Source organism: Ictidomys tridecemlineatus, chromosome 1, assembly GCF_052094955.1.
Source record: "Ictidomys tridecemlineatus isolate mIctTri1 chromosome 1, mIctTri1.hap1, whole genome shotgun sequence".
NCBI lineage: Eukaryota > Metazoa > Chordata > Mammalia > Rodentia > Sciuridae > Ictidomys > Ictidomys tridecemlineatus.
In genome coordinates, this window is record NC_135477.1 from 182,231,022 (window position 1) to 182,258,577 (window position 27,556).

The window sequence follows — 27,556 nt, forward strand, 5'->3', positions numbered from 1 at the left end:
GGGTCTGTGGTCACTGCTTCAGCCCGTGAGCTAACTGGCTCCTGTCGCCTGCTTTATTTTAGGGAACATGCAGCCCAAGGCCTGGTCTAGAGTGGACCCAGCGAGGCGTCTGGGGGAGGATGGGCTGGTCCTCAGGACACGTTCACAGCCATTCACTTGAGCAAGGAGCCCTCCTTGCTGGGGCCCAGCACCCAGCACCCACACCCATGTGCCCGCCATGGCCCTGGTGGTCACTGCTCAACCTGCCTTGCTCTGCAGGGGACCTTCCTGAGGTGTGGACGTCCTCTTGGGGAAGAATGCTCCTGCCGCCTGGCTCTTACGCTAGGCCTCGTTGCTTTGGAAAGATGCCAACACACAGTCCCTGGGGGGACGGAGGCGCCTCTCCTGTCACGCCTTCCCATGTGTGGGGGCTGCTTCCTAGGGCGCCTCCCTTCTGGCCTGTTTCCTGGGTGGTCCCCCCTCCCTCCCAGAGCTGCCCCTCAGGAAGCTCTGCCTGCAGCCTTAGAACCCAGACGGCCTGGAGTGCTCTCGGAGACTGCGGAGGACATTAGGGTCCACCAAGGAAGAGCCCTCTTTTTAGGAAGTCTCTCTGTGAGGCTCACTTTTCTGCCATTTGCCTGGTTCCAGAAAAATCTCGACAGGAGGGAGGTTCCTCGGGGGTCATGAACAGTGCCATCTGAAGGACAGACTTGAGCATGTGGCATCATTGTAGAGGGGAGAAGCCCGCCCAAGGCTGTGTGGGCTGCCTTTCTGTGCCAGGCTTATTCCACTCAATAGAATGTTCTCCAGGTTCATCTCCGTTGCCATCAATGACAGGATGACTTCATTCTTTTTAATGGCTCAGTAATATTCCATCATGGATGCATACCACATCTTGATCCATTTGTCTGCTGATGGACATGGTGTGTGATCCACATCTTGGCTCCTGCAGGCAGTGCTATAGTAAACATGGCAGTGCAGATGCCCACTCACTCATAAGGAAGGTAAACAGGTGGTCTTGGAAGTGAAGAGCAGAGCTGAGGTTACTAGAGGCTGGGAGAGGAAAAGGGGAGGGAAGGCAGAGGGAAGGGTCCACAGAGATGGAATGACACTGTGAGAGCAGGGGTAGGTCCCAGTGCTCAGCTGGGCAGCAGGGCTGCAGTGAATGGTGATTTACTGTGTATCTCAAAATAGCATCAGATTGTCGGGCCTGGCCCACATCTGAAATCTCGGGGACTCAGGAGGCTGAGGCAAGAGAATCTCGAGTTTAAAGCCAGCCTCAGCAACTTAGTGAGGCCCTAAGCAATTCAGTGAGACCCTGTCTCTAAATAAAATACAGAAAAGGGATGGGGTGTGGCTCAGTGGTTGTGTGCCCCTGGGTTCAGTCCTCAGTACCAAAAAAAAAAAAAAAAAGCAATGACAGATGTTCATGAAAAAGTGATGGACCTTTGAGATGACAGATATGCTAATGACCCCGATGTGACGGTCACACATTGCATACAGGTGTTGAAGTGCTGCACTGTGTTTCTTCCTTCCCCCTTCCTGTGTTTGCAGCGGCAGGTTGAACCAGGGCTTGCAAATGCTGGGTGAGTGCTCTACCACTGAGCTGCCCACCCCAACCTGGCACCAAATCCAGCTCGCGGGTTGCTCGGGACAGCCGACAGCCGGTCACAGGCCGGGTGGGGGTGCACCTCCCTCCAGGTGCTGGCTGCTGGGACTGCTGGGGCCACCTTTGCTGCTGGCTGGCCTGGTGACGGTGTGTCCACACAGGAGAGGGGGAATAAGCAGGATTTCTTCTTTTAAATCTCCGAGGAAGTGTGAAGGGTGAGCTGCTGACCAGCAGAGAGTGGCCACTGACTGGGCCTCGGGTGATGGCATCAGCTGCCGGTCAACAGTGGCCTGAGCCCCTCTTTCCACAGGTCCTGAGACCAGGGCCACGGGGACAGACTTCCAGTTGGCTGGGCTGTTGATTTCCACTGAGGGGTTTTGTGGTAGAGGCAAGTCACCTCCGGGAGAGCGCAGGCAAGCACTGGGACTGCCTGAGATGGCCGGCTCCTTAGGGACGAGCCATCCCTCCTGCTTGCACACCTGCAGTTGTGCACACCACCCCCCGCATGTACACACGCATTGTGTGCACACGGACGTCCGCGCTGGCCACCGGGCTCCTCCCGTGAGCAGAATCCGCAACCAACCCTGGTTCACAAAACTCGTGATGTGGCCCTTTCGTCTCTCCCCAGCCGCTAACCCTCTGTCCCTCTCCTCCACGTTCTGCTTTAAGGCCCATCTGCAACTCCTCCTGTGTGGGTGGGAAACACCCTGGAGTCTCCTGCCCGCTCGCTTGGGCCTGAGTGCACGCCTCGGCCGCCCTCTGGGGCACTGTCACTTAACGGATAAGGAAAGATGAGGCGTGGGATCAGGCCGAGCTCGACTCCTCACTGGCTCGGCTGTGACCTGGGGCAGTCACCCCACCTGGAGCCTCACCTTCCTGTAGAACGGGAACCACCCTGGCGCTGTCTTTTCAGGGAGCTGTGGGACTCAGACACCGACCCAAGGCCTGGACACGGCTCAGGTGGACACTGGTGCTGATCAGTGCCCGGTTCTGCCCCGCCTGGTCATTCTCGGAGAGCCTCTCCGTCTTCTGCGCTTGATTCCTCCGGCTCCCCGGAGTGTGTGCCGGGAAGGGCCATCTTCTTTTCCCCGGGATCTGGACAGAGGCCCGCAGGACTGGGCAGAGGCCCGGCGGTTCTCTTCTCCCGGCCACGGGCGTCTGCCTACCTGGCTGTGGTTTCCCCTTTGGAGCGAGGGCTGGGATCCTTCCTAATTTACAACACACGGTTCCTTAGCAACCCTCTCTAACATAGGATCAGGTATAAAAATACTTTTGGTTAGAAATTCAAACATCTTCATTTATTATAGATCAGTGCTTTTTTAAAAGTACTTTTATTTTCCCTTCTTACTTCAAAAGCAATGCAAATTCATTGCAAAATATTGAGCATACTCAGAGAGTCAGGAAGGACGGCCACCAGCCTTCTGTCACATCTCGGTGCTCTCTTGCAGCTTTCACACACGTCTGTCTATGTCCGGTTACAAGATGGGCCCTGCCCTCCACGTCCCTCCTGTAAGCGGCTCCCCATTTCCTGATGCCCATCTGTCCAGGACGTTTTAAAAGGACTTTTAAAAGAACACATTGTTTCCCGTCTGACAAAATGTGACTTCTCCAGGAAGAACCTGGGGCCTGGCTTGAAGTGTGGGCACTCTCAGTGGTGGCTGTGTGAGGGGTAAGGGCCGAGAGATGGCTCGCTGGGCACCACCCCAGGGGGACCCCAGTGATGTGCTCCTGTAGCCCCTGGGCCCCGCCTGGGCTGCAGTGGGGGCTGGGCAGGACACAGTTAGCACATGGGTGGGAAAGCCTCTCCCCAGGTCCACCTGGAACCAGAGATGGCCTTAGTCCCAGGGCCGAGGGGATGGATGGGTGGCCTGCTGCCATGGCATTTACTGGTAGAGAACAGTTACAGTGGAATGTGACCCTTGGAAGCCTGGGCATGGAGTAGGGGAGGGAAGGCTCCTGTCCTCGGGAGGCAGGTGGTGGTGGCTGGACACACACACACGCTGGAGCCGCACCATCTGGGTTAAGTCCCACTGCTCCTGCCTGGAGCTTTGGGACTGCTGTGGAGTGTCTCCCTGTGGTAGTCAGCTTTGCATTACTGTAACAAAATACCTGAGATAATAAAATCATAAAGAGAGGAGGTTTCTTTGGCTCATGGTTTCCAAGGCCTCAGTGGTTGGCTGGCCCCGCTGGTTTTGGCCTGTGGTGGGTGGCTCATCGTGGTGGGAGTACATGGTGGAGCCAAGCTGCTCACCTCACGGACGGCAGTGAAGGAGAGGAAGAGGAGGAGGCTGGGTCCCCATATTTTCTTCAAGGACACACCCTCCATGATTGCAAGACCTCCCCTTAGGCCCCACCTCCATGAGCAGGGGCCAGACCCTGAATGCCTGGGCCTTAGGAGACCTTCTAGATTCAAACCACAGCACTCCCCAGAGTTCCCACGCTGGAAACTAGTCCCCAGTTCACACGTTGGTAGCATCTGGAGGAGGGGGCCCTTGAGAGGGAGTCAGGGTGAGGTGAGGTCCACCAGGATGGCCTTAGTGGCTCTATAAGAGGAGACCAGAGTGAGCCCACGGCTCCATCTCATCGTGGGACGCCCTCCCAGGTGTCGGGGGATGCAGCAAGAAGGCCCCGGCCGACACCTGCACCTTGAGGCTGGGCCCTCCTCCTCCAGGACCGTGAGGAATAAATCCCTCTTCTTTATAAGTCACCCAGCCTCGGGTATTCTGTTTTAGCAACACTTCACAGACTCGGTGGGTGATGTCGGCCGTGGGACTTACGCTTTCTCTGTGCCTCAGGTTCCTCATCGTGAGGTAGAGATTAGCATCGTGTCTCTCTCCTAATGTAGTTTCAATTAATATCCCCTTGCAGGAGGCTCAGAAGCAGATCGTGCAGAGCCCAGCACAGGCTTCCTCTGGAGTCCTGCTGTTCTAGGTCAGTAGTGCTTAGCCCTGGCCACACACTAATGTCTCCACAGGAAGCTCCCAAGACTTCTGGTGCCTGGGCCCCACCCAGACCCACTGGATCAGAGCCCCTGCCCTCTGTGGCCCCAGGATGAAGGGCCTTTGGTTTTTTTTCAAAGCACATTCTAATGTGCGGCCAAGTCTGAGAATCGTTGATTTGAACCTAACCGAGGAGGAGGAGCCCGTCTGCCCAGCCAGCCTTTGATTGGCAGCAGAACTTCACTGTGTCAGTCGGGGACGGTCACCTGGAGCCACCCGTGGAGAAGTGAGGACTTTCCTGGAGGTTCAAAGGTATGCTGCCCTTGACCGTGAGCCCTCCTGCCTGCCCGGTTAAAAGTTGAAAGACTCCCTGCCCTGTGGTGCCTGGCGCACAGTAGGTGCTTAACAAGGTGTGAGGAGGAAAGTTGTGCAAATTAAAGCGATCACACCAAAGCTTCAAGTGAGGTTTTAGTATGTGGAATCTGTCAGCGAAATGACAGGTTCTTGCCTTGGCTGCCTGGGGATTTTATTCAGTGGGTCTGCTGTAATGGACTCCAGGAATCAAGACTTTTTTTTTTTAAATTTTGAAAAAAAAAAATTGAAACAGTAACCGGACATATTTATGGGGCATGGTGTGTGACATTTCGGTAAGCGTCTACAGTGAGTAAGGGACCAGGGGAGGTACCTGGCATGTCCTTCACCTCAAACATTCATCTTTTCTTCGTTGGGAACGTTCCAAATCCTCTCTACTCCCTATTTTGAAATTTCCGATTAATTTCTTGTCAATTGATTTCTGTCAATCAGCCGTCTGTGCAGTCGAGCATCGGGAGTCACGCCTGGCCAGCTGCCCACTGGGCCCGGCAGCCACCCTCTCCACCCCTGCCCACCCTGCCAGGCCCTGGTAACCACAGTGCTATTCTCTCTACTATGAGATCAGCTTCCACAGAGAAGTGAGATCATGCGGTTCCCTCTCTGGGCCTGACTTACCTCACTTAGCATAATGTCCTCTAGTTCCATGGACACTGCCGCAAATGACAGGATTTCAGGAATCTGGTGTTGCGAAGGGCCCCCAGCACAGTGCAGAGAGGTTCTCCCAGCGCTCTGAGCCCCGGCTTCTCAGCTGCCCCAAGGGCCCACGGAGGACCGTGCCTGGGGTGGGGAGGTTGATGGATTCCAGGGGTCAGCCTGGGTTCTTGCCTGCGGGGGCTGCGTGGCAGACGGGTGGGCAGGAACAGAGGCGGCAGGTACTGAGTGGGCCTCACACCTATGTCCTGAGACGGGCAGGAGACCTCCGCTGAGCTGGAAGGGACAGAGTCTTGCCCAGGTGTGGGCTGCCTCCTGACCGCCAGAACCTAACCACCGCTTCTGCCATCCCAGCAGGATCAGCCCCCAGGCCTTTTGTTGAGCCCCCAGGCCTTTTGTTGCCTGCAGGGGGACATTTCTGTAGGGTGTTAGTGTCCTGTGCTGCTGGAACAACTTACCAGAAACGTAGTGGCTTCGAACAGCAAAAACTCATAGTTCTTACAGAATCCAACACGGATTCCACTTTTCTGGCTTCTAGAAGCAGGTGCTTTCTTGGCCTGTCTCTGTCTCCACGGCCAGCCAGAGTGGACTGAACCCTCAGTGGGATCACTCTGAACTCTTCCCTCCCTCTCTACTTTTAAGGCCCTCCTGGCTCCACAGGGCCTGCCCCGTGTGACCGGGACACTCTCCCTGTTTTAAGCTCTGCTGCTTAGTGACCTTACCTCTGTCATAGCCTTGGCTCTCCTTTTCTAGATGAAGTGACGGGTCACAGGCTCTGAACACCAGGATGTGGGTGTCTTTGGGGACCGTCATCATGCCCATCAGATCTACTGTCTCGACCAACTCTTTAGATCTTTACCGGCATCAGTCTCAGTGAAGAGCTAGTAGTCCATGTCCCCCACACGTAAACTCCTGCAAGACCGACCCGTGTCTTATTCTGACCTGAATTGCCCATGACTTGACCTTCAAATTGGGGCTACTGGTATCTTGGAAACCCAGGAGAGCTTTCCAGAGTTAAAGGTAATTTAGAAGAATCCATTTCAGTCTTTTTTTCTTTTATTTTTTTGCAATGCCAGGAATCAAATCCAGGTCCTCATACATGCCAGGCTCTCCACTGAGCGCACCCCGGCCCCACTTGCAGGTATTTTGTTAGCAGTGAGTACGGACTGGGAGAGTGCCCACGTGGTGGGGGTCCTCTTTTCCCTCCTGCCAGATGTTTTGTTAAGGAAGACCCAACCCTCTTCCCTTGAAGAGCTGGATAGTGACATTCAAATACATCCAGGCCTCCCCTTGTCCTGATCAAAACATACGTTCTCAACAGATTGTACAAATACATTTAACACGTAGGTATCCAAGTTTGTAATATATTTTTGTTCCCTGGATCAAATGTGTATAAATAAGAATTGGGATGATAGTTGAATCCAGAAGAAAAATGTTAACATGCTCAGAGTCTGATGGTGCCAGGAAATAAATAGTAAGTTAGAATTTCAGCTGGACATGATGGTGCACACCTGTAATCCCAGTGGCTTGTGAGGCTAAGGCAGGAGGATCATGAGTTCAAATCCAGCCTCAGCAACATAGAGAGGACCTAAGCAACTTAGCAAGACCTGTCTCAAAATAAAAAACAAAAGGGCTGGGGATATGGCTCAGTGTTAAGCACCCCTGGGTTTAATCCCTGGTACCAAAAAAAAAATTTTTCCATTTTTATAAATTTTCTTGCATGGAATTATGATACTGAGATTTATGTCTAAAATTGTGATTATAAAAAGATTTCTAGGGGCTGGGGTTGTGGCTCAGTGGTAGTGCGCTTGCCTAGCACATGTCAGGCACTGGGTTCAATCCTCAGCACCAGATGAAAATAAATAAAAGTATAAAAAAAGATTTCTAGCATAAAATTATATCATGATAAATAAATTTGATTTCAATAAGGAAAAATGTAAAATAGTCTGACTCACAGCTGTTCATGCACTCTTTTTTAAATAGCTGATGGTAGGTATCAAATTGCTCTGGTATTTAGACTCCATAGGAAACATTGAAAGGAGTGATGTAACCGTTTTATTTCTACAATGTCAATATTTACAACACAGTGGGAATTACATCTTTTGTACAATTTAAATTTATGATAAAAAATTTGGATGTCAACCAAAAATGTGCAAGGGCTACACAGCGTGTCAAAGTTCTTTAGAGGATTCTGTAAGCTTAAAAGTTGAAAGACTCTTGCCCTGTGGTGCCTGGTGCACAGTAGGTGCTTAACAAAGTGTGAGGAGGAAAGTTGTGCAAATTAAAGTGATCACACCAAAGCTTAAAGTGAGGTTTTAGTACATGGAACAGGTGGGACCCTCCAACGATGCCTTGTAGGCATTCCTCCCCACGGTCCGTGAGCCTCTTGGGGACTCTGGCATTGTAAGAAATCATTAGCCTCCTTTTTCAGACTAGGAAGTTGGGGGTTGGCTTATGGCGGCAGAGGCAGAAGTGACAATATGGCTCTGCCAGCTCTATGAAGAAGAGAGCTTAGAGAGGGAACAGAGATTTGGTTGTTCATTCTTCCAACTAAGCAAGCAGCAGCCGGCCAGCCAGCCAACAGCGGAACATGCAACCACCCAGCCAGCCATGCAGCCAACCACCCACCTAACCATCCACCCAACACCCATCCAACCACCCTGCTAACCAGTGAAACATCCAACCACTCATTCAATCATCCACTCAACCACCCATCCACCCGGCCACCCACCCGTCCATCCATCCAACTATCCAGCCAACTACCCATCTAACCATCCATCCCACTACCCATCCCACCATCCAGCCAATCACCCAGCCAATCACCCAGCCAACCACCCACCTAACCATCCACCCAACACCCATCCAACCACCCTGCTAACCAGTGAAACATCCAACCACTCATTCAATTATCCACTCAACCACCCATCCACCCAGCCACCCACCCATCCATCCATCCAACTATCCCGCCAACCACTCAGCCAACCACCCATCTAACAACCATACATCCAAACAACCATCCAACCACCCTGCTAACTGGTGAAAGATCCCACCACCATCCACCCATCTAACCACCCATTCACCTAGCCACCAATTCATCCAACCACCACCCACCCAACCAGCTTCAAGGAGCCCTAGATCCCAGGCTAGGAGCCTGGAGCACAGGTCAGGAGTGTACAGTTGAGTGTGGTCCCTCCCCTGAACTGCGGTAATAAACCATGTAGCCTCTTGGCCTTTCCTGGATTCTCCTGGAGACCCCAACTCTGCTTCTGGATTCGTGTCTGCCTGGCAGAACGTGTTCCTGGTGGGAGGGAATTCGCTCTCCATGCTAGTTGTAGTTGGCTGCCCTCCTCTCCCTCTGTGAGGCCCCCACCTGTGCTTCTGGCTGTCTCGGACTGTCGATTCCTCATTAGCAGGAGGGAGTCCATTTTTAGGAGTGATGAGTAGATGGAAAATCATCACTGATCACTCATGGCAGATGCCGCTGGAGCTTAATCAAGGCCAGACGGTGCAGCTCGGTGACTTTGTAGACGTGCAGGAGGGAAGGGTGCTGGATCTCAGCGAGGTCCAGGGGCTCGGGTAAACTGACTTTTTGGTACTGGGGATTGAACCCAGGGGTGCCTACCATGGAGCTACATCCCCAGCCCTTTTAAGAAATTTTAAATTTTGAGATGGAGTCTTGCTAAGTTGCCCAGGCTGGCTTCAAACTTGTGATCCTCCTGCCCCAGCCTCCAGAGCTTCCGGGATACCGGCATGCACCCCTGCTCCTGACCTTGGGAAAACTTTTATTATCAGTTTGTAATAATAAAATGGAGTGATCTGTTCTCTGGTGTAGAGGATGTAAAATTGGACAAGATGTAGTTTTGCTCTCATGGAAATAATAATAAAATTTTAAAAATTTGTGGGTGAAAAGAAACAATGAGGCATCACATTGTGTTTATGCTCCTGCCCGGTCCCTGACCTCCTGGTGTGGATGGAGTTGGGGGACAGAGGGACGGGGTCCCTGTCTTTGACCTCTCTGCCTGGGGACCAGAGGCCCCGGGGCCCCAGGTTCTGAGGGATGATCACTGGTGGGAGGTGAGAAGTCGGGAGGTAAGTCACCCCTGGAGGAAAAGCAGAATGGGTGTGAAAATCTTCAGGACCAATGTTAATTGAATCAACTGAAAACCCTCGGTCTGTTTCCTGTGCACTTGAAGTCACATCCTAGTGCCTTATTGTGGCTTCCAAGTGGCTGTGGGGGGTGAAGAAGTCAGGGACCTCCCTCCCTCTAGGGTTTTGGGAGAGGTGACAGGAGTTGGTCAAGGCTGGGGCAGGAGAGGGACTGTAGAGAGTTCTGTGGGTTGAAAGGCAGGTACAGGAGAGCCCTGGGCGATGGTCCATTAGGTGTTGGATGGGGCATGAGTCAGGCCCCTCTCCGGGCTCTGGGAGAGATGCTGGGGAGGACTGGAATTGTCTTTATCCTTGGCTTCTGGATGCCACTTCCTAGAACGTGACACTAGACTGTTTTAATTTGCTTGGGCTGCATATGGAAGCACGCCATGGACTGACACTTCCAAAACTCTGAGATAAACCTTTCTGCTTTATAAGTTGATTATCTCAAGTATTTTGCCACAGTGATGGACAAGCACTCTACCACTGAGCCCCAGCCCCACCCTGCTCTTCTTTATGGAAAGGGAGATATTCCACTCCCCTTGTTCCTTGTCCACATGACCCCAGGCCCTGGTTGGTGGCAGCCTGGCAGGAAGGATGGAGGGACAGTGCAGGAGGCCCAGGCACATTAGGTTCAGCAAGACGCAGTGCCGAGGAAACACACTATTTGAAGAGAAGGGCCATTGCTAAAGGCTTTCAGTGCTAAGGCAGGGGTGAGCTGTTTGAACGTTGGTGCTCATGATAGTACATGGCTCAGGCCTCAGTGAAGGGTATAATTCTATTGTGGGATTCCAGTGAGCTCATAAGCCACAGAGCATGGCCGGTCAGCTGATCGCAGGGTTCCGTTACCACGCAGCTTGTCAGCCAGGCCCACGGTGGCTCCGCCTGAGGACGGAGCAGCCAGGGCTCCCCTGCACTGTGCCCTAAAGAGGCCTTAACTACAGAGATCAGTTCAGTCGGGGCACATGTGGGTGTGTATGCGTGTGCATGTCCCCATCTACAGTGTGGCCGGGAACCCAGTGGGACAGCGTCACGGGGTGGTATCTGTTAGTAAAATTTCTATGCAAAATATTCTCTCTGATGTGCCCTAAATAGGTGGGGCTTCCTGAGAACTCTGTGAAGCAGCTCTTACTTGATTCCTGGAATCATGACAGTGAACGGGAAAAGTGGCACGGGGAGGGACGACAGGGCACAGTGGGGCCTGTACACAACATGATCCGACCCTGAGTTGGCCAACGTGAAGTCTCTCACTACAAACATGCCTGCAGTCTGTGTGAAATTTGGAATACACGCTTATCTTTATACCAGACCATGGATCTGCCAGCCGCAGTCTTTGGGTCAAAATCTTCAGGACCAATGTTAACTGAATCAACTGAAGACCCTCAGTATGTGTCCTGTGCACTTGAAGTCACATCCTAGCTCCTTATTGTGGTTTCCAAGTGGCTGTGGGAGGTGACGGAATCAGGAACCTCCCTCTAGGGTTTTGGGAGAGGTGACGGGGGAGTTGGCCAAGGCCACCTGTTTTTGTCAAGTTTTATGAGAGCACTGCTGTACGCCCATTTCTTGAAGTACTGTCTGTGGCTGCCTTTGAGCGCAGTGGCAGCTGTACTGGTCTGCTTCCCATTCCTATAACAAAACGCCCGAGTGAATCAGCTTCCATCAGCTTATAACAATGGTGGAGGTCTCAGCTCTTGACTCGTCCCCCATATTGCTTTTGGGCCTCTAGTGAGGAAGCACATCATGGTGGGAGCCCATGGTGCAGAAAAAGCCGCTCGCCTCATGGCCAGGGAGGAAGAGAGACAGGAAGAGGTTGGCTTCCCACAGTCCCAGGGACCTAATGGCTTCCCACAGCCACCTCTTACAGTTCCCACCACCTTCCAATGGCACCAGGCTGGGGACCAGGCCTTTAACATGGGCACCTCTGCGGACATTTAAAATCCGAGCCATAGCAGCAGAGTGGCTTTGTGAGAGAACACGTGGCCTTCTGAGACTGAACCGCTTACCCTCTGCTTTGGGAAGTGTCTGCTGGCTCACCCTGGACGGGCTTCGGGAGGCCGCTGGTTCCATGCTCAGGCACGGTTCTCGTGCAAGAAGGATCTTGCGCCATCCTTGGGAGGGCTGTGGCCGCTGATTTCACTCCACTCTTCCTTCTCCTGCTACCAGGGTCCCAGAGGAGGGTCTGCATGCCTTCTAGCCCATCCTGAGGGTTCTAGTGCTCCGACTTGTTTAGTGGTTTGGGCTCTGGCATGTGACAGCCTTGTGGCTAAGCGGCGGTGAAGGGAAGTGTGCTGGTGGTCCCCGAGGAGGGAGACCCGTGGGGCAACTTCACACGCAGGAAGGAACTCCAGGGGCCCCGACCTGCCTTCTTTTGCCTCTGGACATCGTTGAGCAAGGACCCGGTGCCAGCAGCAGTGATGGCATCTTAGGGCAAGTCCAAGGCCAACAGCCAAGAGCTGGGGACGTGGGGCTGGGGATGTGGCTCAAGCTGTGCACGCTCGCCTGGCATGCATGTGGCCCGCGTTCGATCCTCAGCACCACATACAAACAAAGATGTTGTGTCCACCAAAAACTAAAAAATAAATATTAAAATTCTCTCTCTCTCTCTTTAAAAAAAAAGAGCTGAGGACGTCAGAGGGGCAGGATGGTCCCCATGGACCCAGTGAAACCAAGTTACTCAGTGCAGATGTGCCCTTTCCTACGTTTTGTTGGGAAATTGCTTTATCGTCCATTTCCTTTTGATGGGCCTGGACTGGAGACCGCCACGTGCTGTGTTCTCATCCTCTTTTCTTGGCTGGGTCTTCTGGCTTTCATGTCTGTTTATTAAGGTGACATCCCACAGATCTTATGAAATCGTTCTGTATGTTCTTCTTACATTTTTGTTTTTTTTTTTCCATTTAGAATTTTACTCCGTCAGAAATCAATTCTTTTTTGGAATGGTGCGAGGGCCATGACTTTGTATTGTTTTCTTCTTTTCCAGATGCAGAAATGATTTTTCGAGTGTGTGATGGTGAGCGAAATCCATCGTAAATCCGTAAAGAATTTTCATAAAGACAATCTATCTGTTCTGTGTTGGAAACTAATGGGATAAAATCGTTTCTGGTAGATGTCGTCTTAGGAAGTGGCCACAGGAGATGAGGACTTTTAAGTGCCATAGTTATGCCACTAGAGTATCTTCTAATTTCCTACAGGGACTCAGAGGAACTGGAAGGCCTCCAGCAGAGGCCTCGATTCAAGACACACTGTACAATGAGGGGACACTGTCCCTGTCAAGTACAGTGGAAACCAGAGTTTTGAGACTAGACTCTGCCAATTTCCTCCTAGGTTCTTGCCTCACAGATTTGAAGAATAAAATCCACAGACAATGGTGGGAGGGAAGATGGACAGAGCGCTCCCAGGACGCAGGAGCCGGGCAGCAGGAAGGCCCACTCTGCTGTGCCAGCCCAGGGGCTGATAGGGCCTTGGGTGTGAGCAGGCTTGACATTTTCGCTGAACAGGCAGAAAGGTTGCTGGCTGTGTCCTTCAGCCTGGGTCCTGATACCTCCTGTGACGCCCATCTGGCTTCACCCCCACCTTCTATTCTGACTCTCGGGGAGGAAGGAGCTGGGTGCTCCTATGGGTGATCCTCATGGTCTTTTCCATTTGAAAAGACTTTGCTGTGGCCTATTGATACTTCTTTCACCTCCTGGCTGGTCTCTGCCTTTGAACAAGGCCTTCCCGGGGGTCCACTGCCTGACCACTGTGTGCTCTGATTCACATCTGCATCACTGATGGGGAACACCTCCTGAACCACGTGTCTTCGTGTTTCATCGATGTACCAGCGTCCTACATCGGACATCTACAAAACCTGTGGTGAGGCCTGCAGCAGACCTAGGTGACACAGCACAGCCATTGCCCCCGGTCGGCAAAGCTGGATAGCAGGTGCTCAGTGCTGCAGGCAGCTGTGACACAGAGGTGAGTCCACGTGTGTCCAACCTTGTCGAAACCAGGAGGTCCAGCAAGAACACCAGGCAACAGGAATCTCCCATCCTCCTTACAAGCTTAGGTGCCACTCACACGTATGAGGTCCCTTGCCAACCAGAATGCTGCTGTCCAGGGCACAACCGTATTGTCTGATCAGGCCACCCCAAGTAAGATATTGCATTATGTCCTGGGGGTGGTTAGGAATGTTGACAGAAAAAGCCAGAGTAAAAACTTATCAGTACCTTGCATTGTGTTGATTTTGAACTCCAAAAGTTCCTAGCTACTGAAGATCATGGACACAAGGGAACCGAAGTAAATCCTCTCAAATTAGGGAGCAACATTCCTTTCTTATCGAATCTAAAACAAACATGCACAATCAACAGGAAAAAACCCTGGCTCGTCTTATGGTAATTAAAATCTACTTTTAATAAATTAAAAGGAAAACATACTTAGGAGATATTTGTGATGCATACTTACACCAAAAGGGAGTATCAGGAATATGAAAAGAACCTTGCAAATCAATAAGAAGATAAAAGGGAAAAAAAAGAAGAAAAAGGGAAAATGGTTCAAAAGACATGAACTGGTATTTCTCAGAAGAGGAAGCGTAAAAAGCCAGTCAGTTTATGAATTCTTGCTCGGGATCATTCGGGTTTGGGAAAGTCAGACAAGACCTCAGTGAGCTTGCCTTTCGCATCTATTTAGCTGGAGAAAACCTACCTCAGGTGTATCCAAATTTAGTTTACAATTGTAACCCTGTACTAATTCTTGGCACATAGAAATCAGATTCAAATGTCGATTGTGTGCATGTGATTTTCCTATTCCACTCTCTCCCTTCCTCTTTTACCCAATCATAATATAATATTATCCACTGTCATAAAAATGATCAATTTTGACAAAAAATTTAATGTTTAAGGACATCAAATTCTAATGCTCAAGTAATTTTTTTTTTTTAAAAATACTTTTAGTTGTCAATGGACCTTGATTTCACTTATTTATATATGGTGATGAGGATGGAATCCAGAGACTCACTCGTACCAGGCAAGTGCTCTACCACTGAGCCACAACGCCAGCCTAAGTAATCCTGTTTTGAAACCCTGGTTAGCGTATCCCCGCAGACTTCCGCTCTGCATGACGAGTTAATTGAGCAGACGAACCAGATCCTCCTCTGCAAAGCCTGTATGTGGCTTGAGTGCCAGTCCCTCTGCTGGGATTCCTGCGGCCTTAGGAAGATCCCTGGTCTCACTTTGCTTTAAGATGACACAGCATCGTATGACATTGTTAGCTCCCCAGTGAGTCTGCCTCTGTCTCTCTAGCAAGTAAGTGTTCCTTTTTGGTAATGACACTCTAATTTTCAAGGAGAGAGCCACTAGCCTCCAACTCTCAGCTCATATGGTTTGAGGCTACTCCCACCTCCAACTCAAGGGGTGGGCATGGATCCCCGGCCTGCCAATCAGGGCAGTGGCTACGGTGATAAAATAAATCCTTGGGTACCAAAGACCCTTGAGTTTTTGAAAAATTGGATGCATCCCTAACTGGAATGGACATTAGCATTACTCTCCTAGACTACTTGAACAAATTGTCTTGAGCAATGGCTTAACACAGCAGACATTTTCTTGCATTTCTGGAGGTTAGAAATCCTACATGAGTCTCACTTCAAGGGGCCGGCAAGGCTCTGGGGAGAATCCACTCCCTGCATTTTCCAGCTTCCTTGGCTCATGGCCCCCCTTCTCCACCTTCAAAATGAGCATGGATGGGCCAGGTCCTCACATTCTAGCAATCTGGCCTCCTCTTCTGTCAACCTCTTCCACGTTTTGGGGACTTTTGTGATAATAAGAGACCCCCCTCCCCCAACAGATAATTCAGGACAAGATTTCCATTTTAATAGATTATCAATGTTAATTCCATTTTCCCTGTAAAATCACACATTCCCAGATTTGGGGGGATTAAGATGGGGGTGTCTTTAGGGGAGATGTCATTTTCTGCTTATGACAGCAGTTTTCAGTTATCTACCTTGATATAAATAGACAGTACTTTAAAGCCATATTGTTTTAATAGTGTGCTAATTGAGAAACCTTCTGCATCTGAGGCAGCGACATTTATGGAATTTGTCCATCTGCAATGAGCAGTCATTGACTGTTTGCCCCTCGCCCCCCTTATTCTTTGAGCTCCCATAATTTGGAATGAATTACGAGGGAACATACTTACAAGCATGGACAACTGACCCTGGTCTTGGGCTTCTCATGTCACTTATGATAAATCCATTAATTGGAATCAAGGCTTACACTAAACCTTCCACCATGCTGTTGATCCACATTGGTTCTCTTGAGCCTGCTAACTCCCTTTTGGTTATCAGCAGCCTGATTTTCTTGGGGAACCACATTTTCTCCAACTCCCAATTCATGCTGTTTAACTGAGCCTGCTCCCACCTCCAACTCCAAGGGTGGCCATGGGTCCTCAGCCTGGCCAATCGGAGCACTTGTATTTCCTTGACCACAGTGATTGGTTTAGGGGTGGTCAGGTGACTGAAACCAGGCCAATGAAACTGCATCCTGTGGCTCTAGATGCAGCTGTTGGAAGAGGAGCTCTCTTTTTCTCCTGGGGTTGCTGAGTGTCTGAATATGAGCTTGGACCTTCTGGTGGTCAGCTTTGCTGCCACTTGGGGAAAAGCAGATCTGAGCACAGAGACAACACAGAAAGAGCTCTGTGATGTCATAGAAGGGGATAGTTTTTTTTCCTTGACAACTTTGAGAATTTTTTTTTTTAAAGAAAAAATTTGAGAGGCATTTATTTTTGACATCTTGTGGAAGCCGTGTGGGTTGGATGCCTTTCACTTGCGCTCAAAGGAGGCCAGTGAACTAATTGAGGACAGAGCTGAGCTCAGAGCCTACACTTGTTGGGCTGAGTTCATCTCGTTCTTCACTACACACAGGCCCTTCCCTGATTTAATGTCTGTTTCCTGATTTGTGGTCTAGTGAGAGGTGCTATTGTCACATGCGTCAGAAATCACCACCTAGGGGGAGGGGGCTGGGTTGTGGCTTGGGGTAGAGTGCTTGCCTAGCCATGTGTGAGGCACTGGGTTCAATTCTCAGCATTAAATATGCACACATACACAGAAAATTAAGGTAACTAAAAAAATATTGGAAAAAATAAAGAAAAAGAAATCTCCACCTATGCTGAGAGATCTCCGTCCATATCAGCCAAGTATTTATTTGGGCAGACATTCATTGCACGGATCCAATCTTGCTCACCTTTGTCAGACTTGCACAATACTTTCAAAATGAAATTTTACAGCAGAAGGTGTCTGGGAATCAGAGGTGGCATGGGAAGTGTGGGCCTTTGTAGGGTATTAGAAGAATTACTATGTGGGTCTCACTTAGGGACTGAGACACAGCTAGTCAGAAGCCAGGAAACATGGCTAGGCTCTTTTTTTTTCTTTTTTGCTATATTCTGTGTTATCGAATATGACCAAAAAAATGTACAACAATGGTAGTATAGTAGTTGTAGATTTGGGCAGGAAAATAAGAAATCTCATTTTCTTTTCTTTTTTTTTTAGAGAGAGAGAGAGAGACAGAGGAGAGAGAGAGAATTTTTTAATATTTATTTTTTAGTTTTCAGCAGACACATCTTTGTTTGTATGTGGTGCTGAGGATGGAACCCGGGCCACATGCATGGCAGGCGAGCATGCTACCGCTTGAGCCACATCCCCAGCCCAGAAATCTCATTTTCTTAAGAAAGTTAACTTAATGTCCTTAAGTGACACTTATTGTGGACTTCTAGGATGCAAAGTGATTGCAGAGAAAAGTGGGTGAAATTAGAATATATGTATCAGTCAGGTTAGGCTAGATTTCACTGCAGTAACAAATAATCCCTAAATCTTGGAAGCTTTTGATCACAAAGATTTACTACCCACTCATTCCCCATGTTCCCTGCAGGTGAGCAATGGATTGGTACCTAGGCTGATAGAGTAGCCAGTATCTTCAGTGTGGTCAGTCAGCATTCTAGCAGTTGAATGGTACGTATCACTTTTATTCATAACTCAGGAGCCAGAGCTAGGCCACATCCAACCATGAGGTGGGGGACCAGAAAGTACAAAGCTACCATGTGTTGGAAGGAGGAGTCAGGAAATATTTGGTGAGCAGCGTTCATGAGATCCAGGGCAGGTAAGTTAGGACTTTGACAGAGAGTGGAAAAAAAATGTCAAGGGGGAATAAAAAGAGCACCAATCCTATGGAGGTGGGAAGAGAGGTGGGGGGAGAAAGAACAGGCTCCAGCGTCCTCGGAATGTGTCGCTCCATATGCTGTAACAGAGCCACCATTTGTTGGCATGTGTACTATGTACCAGGTGAGCTCCTGCGCTGAGCTCTGGGATCAGTTATTTAGGAGGTTAATTACAGAAATGCCTTCTGATCAACAAGCAAAGGTGTTGATGGCCGAAGGGTAAAGGGGAACTCACAGAACTAGAAGGAAAGCAGAGGAGTCTGTCTTCCAGTGGAAATCAGATCAGTTAAGGCTCTCAGCAGCAGGACCAAAGCACACCTCTAGCCCTCTTCTCCCGTCTTGATGTCACACTGTTGCAGATTTGCTGCAAAGAGGCTACAGCAAGGCTTGGGTTTGGTTGCACCACTGGCAAGAGGAGCCAGGGTTCCTCACTAAGACGGAATGTCTGTGGCACCGACTCCTCAGTCAATGGTGCTTCTAGGAGAATGGCGGTGAATGACGATTGCTCAGGCAAAGATGCTTGTAACAGCACTTTAGCCCAGATGGACTCACAACAGCACTTTCAACCCAAAGCCATTCTCACAGAGAGGTTCTAACGTGGGCATCACTACCTCCATGTTGTCCAGCTGAGCCTCAGAACCTAAGGAACATCCCACCTTCACCGTGCTGGTCTCAGTCTGTGCAGGCTGCTATAACAAAACACCTTTGATAAACGAGGTATCTTGCAAGAAACAGACATTTATCTTCCATGGTTCTGGAGTCTGGGAAGTCTAAGATCAAGGTGCTGGTGGATTCAGTGAAAAGTGAGGGCCCATAGATGCTCCTTCTAGTTGTGTCCTCACTTGCTGGAAGGGGCAGGCCAGCTCTGTGGAATCTCTTTTATCAGGGATCTCAGCCTAGTCCCAAGGGCTCTTTTCTCATGACCTAGTCACCTCCCCAAAGCCCCCACTTCCTTACCTAATCCTCAAGGTGATGGCATGAGTTGGTAGGAGTCAGAAGCTGACTGTGGGACTTGAGAGACAGTACTTTGGTCATTGTTATCTGCTGTCTCATGCATACATGGTGGCCTTCTTATTGCCAGTTTTATTGGCATTAAAATGAGAAGAGGGCTGGGGATACAGCTCAGTGGATAGAGAGCTTGCCCCACATGCACAAGGCCCTGGGTTCAATCCCCAATACCATTAAAAGAAAAAAAGAGAAGGAATTTGAAGTTGCCAATCACTAATCACATGTGCACTGTGTTGGGAGAGCATTTTCTAGTCACGTGTGTGACCCCTTTGGTCTCTCACTCATCCCGGTTGCCAGATGAAGACATGACTGGGAGCTGGTAGAGGTGGGCCCAGGTAGAGGTGGGCCCAGGTAGAGGTGCCCTACCCGTGGTCCTATTTTCTGCAGTGACGTTGGAGGTGACGACCTGGCTGGGGCTGCCCTGTCAGGTGTGGGACTCAGGCTGCTGCTCTGAAGTGTGGGGTTGGCAGACTATGGTCAGCGTGGAGCTGGAGGAAGGGGTAGCAGATGGAAATGACCAGGTACATGGGACGTACGGGGACTCTGCTGCAGAGCGGGCTTTGCTAGCCTCCCCTGGTGGCTCTGAGAGCTCTCTCTTCTTGTGTCCGAGCCGTAGGTGATGCAAGTGTCTAGGGCTTGTGGTGTTCAGAGAACTGGGGAAGCACAACCTCAAGAAAGCAAGCCCAGCTTCCTGCCAGTCCCGACAGAGAGGGCCTTACCAAAACTTCACCTGTGAAGTGGAAATCTGAAAACCCACTGGGCATGTATGTGGAGATGAGTTAAAAGACTGCAGGGCCTTGGGTACTGAAGCTTCCTTGGGCTCGCCCTCTGCTTTCTGCTGGACGTGGCCAGCTGCCCCTAATTCTCCAGAGCTTGGAGGCATGGCATGGCCTGGTGGTTGGGGTTGACCAGATGTCTCTGGCGTCTCATGGTGGGGCTCAAACCCCAGTTCCACCACCTGGGCTCTGTGACTCTGGGTGAGTTATTATTTACTTCTCTGAGGCTGATTCCACACCAGTCAAACTAAGCGAGCATCAAAACTGTGCTTGGCACATAGGAGAGGTTCAGAGAAGACAGTGAATAAAGGTACCCAGCCAGGGAGCAGAGGAGCCAGCTGCAGGCCGGGAGCAGAGTCCAGGTTCTGCATTAAGCTCCCTGCCGCCTGCGCTTGTCGGAGGTGCTGCCTGGCAGAAGGCAGCAGGGGTGGCTCATTCCACCTCCCACGGATGCCCCGGGCTCCATCATCCCGTCTTCAGTGGACTGCTGACCTTCAGAGAGGAGAAAGCAGGATCCATAGTTCAGAGCTTTTCCTCTCCTATGTTGTCCCCTCTGCCCCACCCGCAGGGCACTCCGTGGGCTTTGGAGCAGCGCTGGAGGGAGCAGTGTTCTGTTTCACGCATGCACACTTACGGAGAGTCCTCCCAAGACGACCTCCTGCTGGGTCCTGGTGCAAACTGACTGGAGTCCGAAGATGCACCATCTCACGTGACAGGAGCCCAGAGGAGGCGTGGCCTTGCCTGTGTGGTGTCAGGGGTGCTGTCTGACCTCTGGGCTCTCTGGGTTTGTCCTGCAAGGTGTGTCGACTCCATGCCAGGCCGCCTCTCTTCCTTGTGACCTGCGGCAGCCTGCAGCCAACAGGCTTGTCAGCACGTGACCAGTGACAGAGGAGCCTCCGCACCGTGGACTCCTCATGCCACTTGGGCCAGGTTGGGCTACTCACTCACCAGAGGCCTAGGGACGGTTGCTGGGCAACACTGAGTGCTGATTGGCTCAAATCTACATTCCTGGGCCAATCACGGAGCGTCTCTTAGGCCAGTCACACCTGCTGCGTGGTGGGGTGAGTTCAGGGTCAGGGAGACTGGCTTCCTAGGGGACCGAGAGCCGAAGCCAGGGTGCCTAGACAGCAGTACCCTCTGTGGCCTGTGAGGATGGGCAAGGGCAGGGCAGCGTGGTGAGAAAATGCCATAGTAACCTATAGGACCTGAGAAAAAAGAGATCTTAAGATATCATCTCTAGTAACTCTGAAAACTCTCATAACCATTGTGAGGTCATCACAGTTCACAATGTGCCACAGCAGGTGCCACAGCAGGAGCCATAACTTGGTGCTTTCCCCACATCATTGTAATTTGGTCATTTGGTCCTCCCTGTCGAGGTTGGAGTCCTTGTCCCTGCTTATAGATAAGCAGGCTGTGGCTGGTGGGGTGACTGGCTCAAGGTGGCATAGCCAAGAAACTCGGAGCAGAGGTCACACTTGTGTTTTGGGTGGGAAAAGCCCCAGGGCCCCAGCCTGAGGACTCGGGAAGCTACCTTCTCCTGTGGATGAGCCCCAGGTGGAGCCTCGCCAAGAGTGTTCCCCACCTCGCTGTTGGCAGTGGGGGGCTCAGTTTTAGTTTGATGACCTTTTAGCAGAGAACTCCCAGCGTGGACCCGCACGTGTGCACGCAGCACCTGGGAAGGTGAGGGAATTAGTTGGATGGTTGAGTTCCTCAGGCTTATTAGGCCTTATATTTCCAAATATAGCCATGTGTCCAGTAACCACAGGGGTGTGTTCTGAGAAATGTGCCCACGGAGTGCATTTACACAAACCTAGTGGCACAGGTTGGTCACCTGACAGGACCTCATTGCCAGTGCCATCAAGGGACTTGATCCATAGATGAGAGATGCCTGAGGCTGCTGCTGGCCTGTACAAGGCACAGTTTGATGGCTTCTTCTTCTCTTTTAAAAGCAGAATCACACTCCAAAATAATGATACAAAGTATGGTCCAGCGGCCCCACAGCTGTTTACTGTTACCATTGTCAAGTTCATGTGCTGGGCCTAATTGTATGTGCTGAGCTTCCTGCACAAGCACACAAGGAGTGTGCTGTGCTATGATGTCACAAGGGCCGTGATGTCACCAGGCCCCAGGAATCTCAGCTCCATCACCACCACATGGGACCCCTCCTCTCTGGTCTGGCGTTGCTGACTTGTCCCTCAGCAAGGAACGGCTGTTACTGCCTCTGCTCCTTCCCGAAGAGTTGGAACCAGGCCACCCCTGATCCCTGCTGAGGCTCCAGGTGTGACCCGATTGTCCCCCTGCCAGATGACAGCAGGAGGCTGGTGACTGATGACTCTGCAGGCTGACAGGAAGTTAGGAGAGAGCCAAGCATCTGGAAGGAGTGAAGGCCAGAGTGAGTGTGTGGGGGGATTGGAAGATGGGAACTTTCCCAGGAGCGGGATTCCCAAGCTTCAGGCATTCATATAGAATTGCTTACAATTCGTGCCATTGTATGTCTTCCTTGTACTATTATTTGTTATTTTTATTTAAATTTACTATCAGGGAAATAAATTATTGCACCTCATGTCACTTCCATAAGGGAAAAAGAAACAGCACTTACTATAGAATAAATAAAAGCAATACTCATTGAAGTAAAAAAGTCCTTAGACCACCTAAGATATTCCCATTTGCTCTGCGTATCAGAACTTCTTTTAGACTTTCCTGTGCCTGCAGATTTCCTGAGAGTCTTATTAAAATGCAGATTCTAATTCAGTCCTGTTTGGGATGGAGTATAAAAATTTTCACTTTCAAGGAACAAATGGGTCCTTGAGATTCAGCAGACAGAGTCCTGTGAAGGGGGCACTCCGAGACCTGCTCATTACACCCCTGTGTCCCTCTCCCCTCCTGTATTCCCACCTGCTTGTCTTTGGTGTTCTTTTTATTCCTCCATCAACGACAAGGCCAGAACTTATCTACCATGGGTCTTCTGAGTGCTGTTCCCCAAGTGCTTCCAGGCCCCTACCTGCTCTTCAAACGCTTGGTAGTATCATACTTTGTGATCCCCTTAGAACTGTGGAGTGAAGGTGACAAGTGTCATTTAAATGCAAAACTCGTCCTATCTGGATTGCTGACTGACCACCTTGGAGATGGTGGCTGCTCTGTTGGTCTGGGTACCCGTCCCTTGCCCACTAACTCTAGGCAAGTGATATGAGCAAGAAACAAAACTTTATTGTTCAAAGCCACATAGATTGTTTGTTACTGCAGCAAAACCTAATCTGAGCTGACTGACACACTTTACTTTTGCCACTTTTCCCTGAAGCACTTTATGTGTTGGAAGCTTGTAAAAAGCATTTGCCAAAATTTTTTTTCCTCTCCAAATCTTCAATCACTGTGCTAGTACTCTTGTACCATATTTGGCCATGTTCAATGACACGAACTGGAAGAGGAAGACAGCCCAGTGTGGCTCCTTGCTTCTTACTGAGCCGTCCTCTGACCATGAGGATGATATCATGCTGCAGGAGGCACCACAGTGGCGTGGAGGAAGATGGGGTTCTTGGGTGTAGATGGATGCCCGTCATTCCAGAGGGGACTCGTTCAGTCGACCTGTGTGGGGCTCACTTTCTGTGCTGGTGCTGGGCTAGTTTTAGGAGCTCCAAGTGTCTTCCAGGAGCCCCGGTCTGGTGGGGAAAGCGTAGGTGGAAAAGTTAGCAGCCTTAGCTCAGCACTGCTGAGGGCATGAGCCAGAGCGCCCGGGCGCAGGTTGGCTGCTCACCACCGCTTGCGGGTCACTGGGGTTTTTGTGTTCCCTCCAAACTCAGGTGGAAATTTAGTTGCACTGTGATGCTATTGAGAGGTGCTGGTGTCATTATCAACCTCCCACACGGGCTTGCCCTTGCCTTCCTGTGGAGGATTACCTGGCATGGAAGCCCGCCAGAGGCCAACACCACACTCACCGACTCCCCGACCTCCAAGATGCTGAGGAACAAACCTCTTCATAAGAAATCACCCCCGCTGTGGCATTCTGGGATGGCACCAGGACATGAGCTAGGGCAGGTGACACTGGGTCAAGTGCATAAGAGAGAAGGCCTTTGTGGGCCAAAGCCAGCTTGAGAGCCACGCCGTGGGCACTGGGCGTGTTGGTGGGAGAACTCTGGGCTGCCAGCTCCTCAGGTGCGTTGGATGGCAAGGCTGGAACCAGATGTGGGCAGATTTGAGGGTGTTCGACAGGTGTCCCCGCAGCACCGCTGAGAGACGCGCACAGGAGGCAGAGGGGCACATTTTCATCAAATATGTAGATAGATCAGGAACCTGATCTAATATGACTCTGGAAGCAATGGCAGGGACAGAAGCCAGGCTTTCTCCAGGGGGAGATCAGCAGCCCCAGGAGCCAGGTGGCCACCAGGCTGGGGCTTGAGTGCAGGCAGAGGCGGGGCAAAGCCATGGTTTCAGGAGGTTGGGTGTGGCACCTGGGGTCACTGCAGAGTGGCAGACTCCAGGAGGGAAGGCCTTGTGCTGTAGGGGAGGCGTGGCTGATTTTGACAGACCAGGGACACCGCTTAAGGTAAATCAGTTTGCTCAAAGAAATCACACCCTCCTGTCACCGTGCACAGTGAACAAGAAGTCCTTTGAAGCAGGTGGAGGTAACACTCTTCCATACTATAAATGCCAGTAAACACAGGAAGGCGTGCTCGGTAGTGACAGAAATGGTAGGCAGCATGTCCTGCGGTGGCGAGACTGAATTCTTGAATTTGTGCAGGACCTGCTGAGGCCTGGGCTGTGTTCCTTCCTACTGGACTCAAACCCGGGTGGATGCAGACTGACATCATCGCAGCCATCTTGCCACCATGAGGGGGCCGCTTGTCTGTGAATGGAACCGTGCCACAGTGAGGAGAGCCGAGACCAGCCTGAGAACACCCCTGGAGCCCCTGAGTCAAGCTGTACCTGCGGCCGGTGCCCTTCTGGACTTTTCAGTTACAAGTCTGAGTCGGATTTCCTGTCGTTGACGAGAGTTCTAGCCAACGGATGTCAACTGATGGAGAAGAAAGCTCACGGTAGTCATCACACCCAGGGTCTGGCCCACACTGTCCTATGTGCACACCTCACCAAAGCCTGTGAGACGGGGCACTCCTCCTCCTGTTTGTAGACAACGAGACTGGAGTGTGCACAGTTCACCAGACTTGCTGAGGGTCATGCAGCCAGGAGTGAACCCGGCAGCTGGCCCTGAGCCGGTGCCCAGAGCCACGGCCTCTGCAGCATCTTTAGTACGGGGCGTGCTGTGTGGGGCTTCCCCTGCAGCAGGTCAAGTCTGGCTCTGCACAGCAAGTGGGACCCTGGACATTCCCATTGGAGGAAAACCCACAGGATGTTTTCCTACAGTTGGAAGGAGGCGATTTCCCACCATGCAGTGTAATGACATGGGATTAATTTAATTGCCAAAATTAAATGTTGGTTGCTGGGAAGGAGTAAATGGTTCTCCATCACTAGGGGATTTTGCCAACTCGCCCTGAAGTTGGAGGAACAAGACACCTGCTTGTTCGTTGGCATTCACGTCTCGCGTGCAGCTTTGTGTAATATATGCTGACGGGGCTTCCCTATCTGTGCTGTCTGGGAAGGGACCAGGCTTCCCTTGGAAAGCCGCCTTGTCAGGTAGGAGCTGGAGTGCTGAGAGGAGACAGAGGGGCAGAGGGGTCTGCCAGAAAGGGCAGAGGGGAAGGGGAGCCCTGGAGGGCAGGGGACTGCCGAGGGTGGCCAGGAAGGAGAAGGGCCTCGCACAAAATGGTTAAACTATTGCTCACTTCTATTATATCCTGAAAAGTGGTGGTGACCAGAGCTGCCTGGATCAGGAAAAAAGAGTGTAATTCCATCTCGGGGCTTCTGGTGAGCTGAGCGTGTGGTTCTGTGGTCATGATGTCACCAGAACCCCTGGTGGAATCACAGCTTTAAATTTACAACTTATAAGTGGGAGGCCGGGGATCCCTCATGTCATGGACCCAGATGTGGAGGTGCCCCAGGGTCGAGGTTGGGCTGAGAGGTCACTTCTGGAGGCTGACCCCTTTCCCCTCTGCAGGCCAGGAACCTTGGCGAAGCCACTTTTCTCATTTGACCTGCTCCCTCTTCCCCCGTCTCCCCCCTCCCTCCTCATCCCCATGATTTGTTTTATAAAAAGCCCAAGTGAACCAGATCCCTCTGGTCTTCCTGCTCATTTAGCTCACAGTTCAAGCCTTTCCATCTCAAAATGCACCCAAGAGATGCTCAGACGAGAGAGAGATGACTTTGGAAGGGAGACCCTCCCGTGAGCTGGGTGGCTCCCTCCGTCTTCCTTGCTGTCCCCACCTTCCCCTTCCACTCCTGCCAAGGTGAGGGAGTGAGGAGCCTGAGGTGGGGCCACTCCAGCAGTCCAGCCCCAGTCCACCCACTGACCCAGGCCTCCTTGAACACGGCGGCCTATCCGCAGCCCTGCACTGTTGGTTAGGTTGGTTCCTCAGCCTTGGTTTGGACATCGCCAACACCTAAAGATGTTTTCTGAACATTTAGTGTGTGCCAGGAGACCTCGAGCTGGCACCGGTTCAGGTGGAGGCAGAGAGGTGCTCTGACCACGCCTTCCTACGATGCCAGGGCCCGGCTATGTTGGCTGCCTGGGGGACAGCCACAGGGCCATTGTGCCTGGGGGTGAGCTCTGTCCCTGAGTCACAGGGAACAGGACACAAAAGCAAGCTGGACCTACTTACCGACGTCCCCACCAATGGGCATGATGATGGGTGAAGCCAAAGCAAGAAAGAAACCCAGGATCATGGCTAGAGCCGTGTCCCCACGCACCAGGGGACGCCAAGCAGCTGTTCTGCAGCACCGCCTGGGGTGCTGGCTTCCCCCCACACCCATCTTCAGTGACAGGGCACCCAGGAGACGTGGGTTTCCTGGGACCTGCATGTGGTGCTGCCTACCCTGTGCTTGGTGATGGGCAGGGCCAGGCAGGTTCAGGGGACTGGTGACCAGTGTCCTGAGCTGCAGTTCCTAGCTCCAGTGCCTCCGCCCTGTGCCATCTTCGCCCATACCCGGGAGACAGAAACCACCTCTAGGGACGGCTTGGACTGTTCTCTATGGGAACCCGCTGGGTCCTGGCTTTGCCACTGGCCATCTACCTGGTACTCCCTGGGCAAGGCACGCAGCAGTGTTTCCCACCATGGAGGGTTAGTGCTGCCCCTCAGGTCATGCCGTAGAATGTGTAAGTACAGCCGCCCTCGGTGTCTATGGAGATTGGCTCCAGGATCCTCTGACAGGAAACTCTGCAGACTCTGCAGTCACTTACCTGCGACTGGGACTATGTTCCAAATCTCATCTGGGCTCCAGATCCCGTCCAGGCTCCTTAGGCATCTGCTACATTTGCCTGCCGTGTAAGTGGTGGTTGTGCTGCGTTCCTTAGGGAACAACAAGAGAAAAGTCTGTGCATGTTTAGTGAATTAACTAAATCAAAAAATACTCGAGATCCCCAGCTGGTTGACATACTTGAGACAGAACCCACAGGCATGGGTGGCTGCCTGTCCATATATTGTTGTTGACCCATGTTTTTCTTTGAATTTATTCACTGTTCAGTATCAATAAACTTTAAGTGGCATTCTGTGTCGTGATCTCAAATAGAAAAACAGTGACGATTTCTACTGGCTTATGATGGTCCCTCTGTGCCTTTTGGCTAAATCCTCCTGCCGGCCAGAGCTGAGCCTGGCTTCTCCCTCTGTGTTCCTGAGCCGTCTGTCACATTAGTCTTCCACTGTGATTCTTCCTAGGAAAAGCAGAGAATTAAGAGCAATTAATTTGATTTAATATCATTGAGCACTATGTCTGGCCACAACCTAAACCAACACTCATGCCGGGCACTCTCCTCTCCTTACAGTCCTGCGCTGCTGTGTAATGGCCATCCCCAT

General features: G+C 51.3%; 1 long non-coding RNA gene across 5 annotated transcripts in view; it reads left to right on the forward strand.

The window, feature by feature from the left end:
* LOC110598986 (uncharacterized) overlaps window positions 1–27,556 on the forward strand; it is a 106,114-nt gene that overhangs the window by 49,595 nt on the left and 28,963 nt on the right. For all 5 annotated transcript variants that reach the window (XR_013440161.1, XR_013440160.1, XR_013440163.1 and 2 more), the window contains exon 4: window positions 12,674–12,703. This is a non-coding gene — a long non-coding RNA (uncharacterized LOC110598986). The remainder of the gene's footprint in view (window positions 1–12,673; window positions 12,704–27,556) is intronic.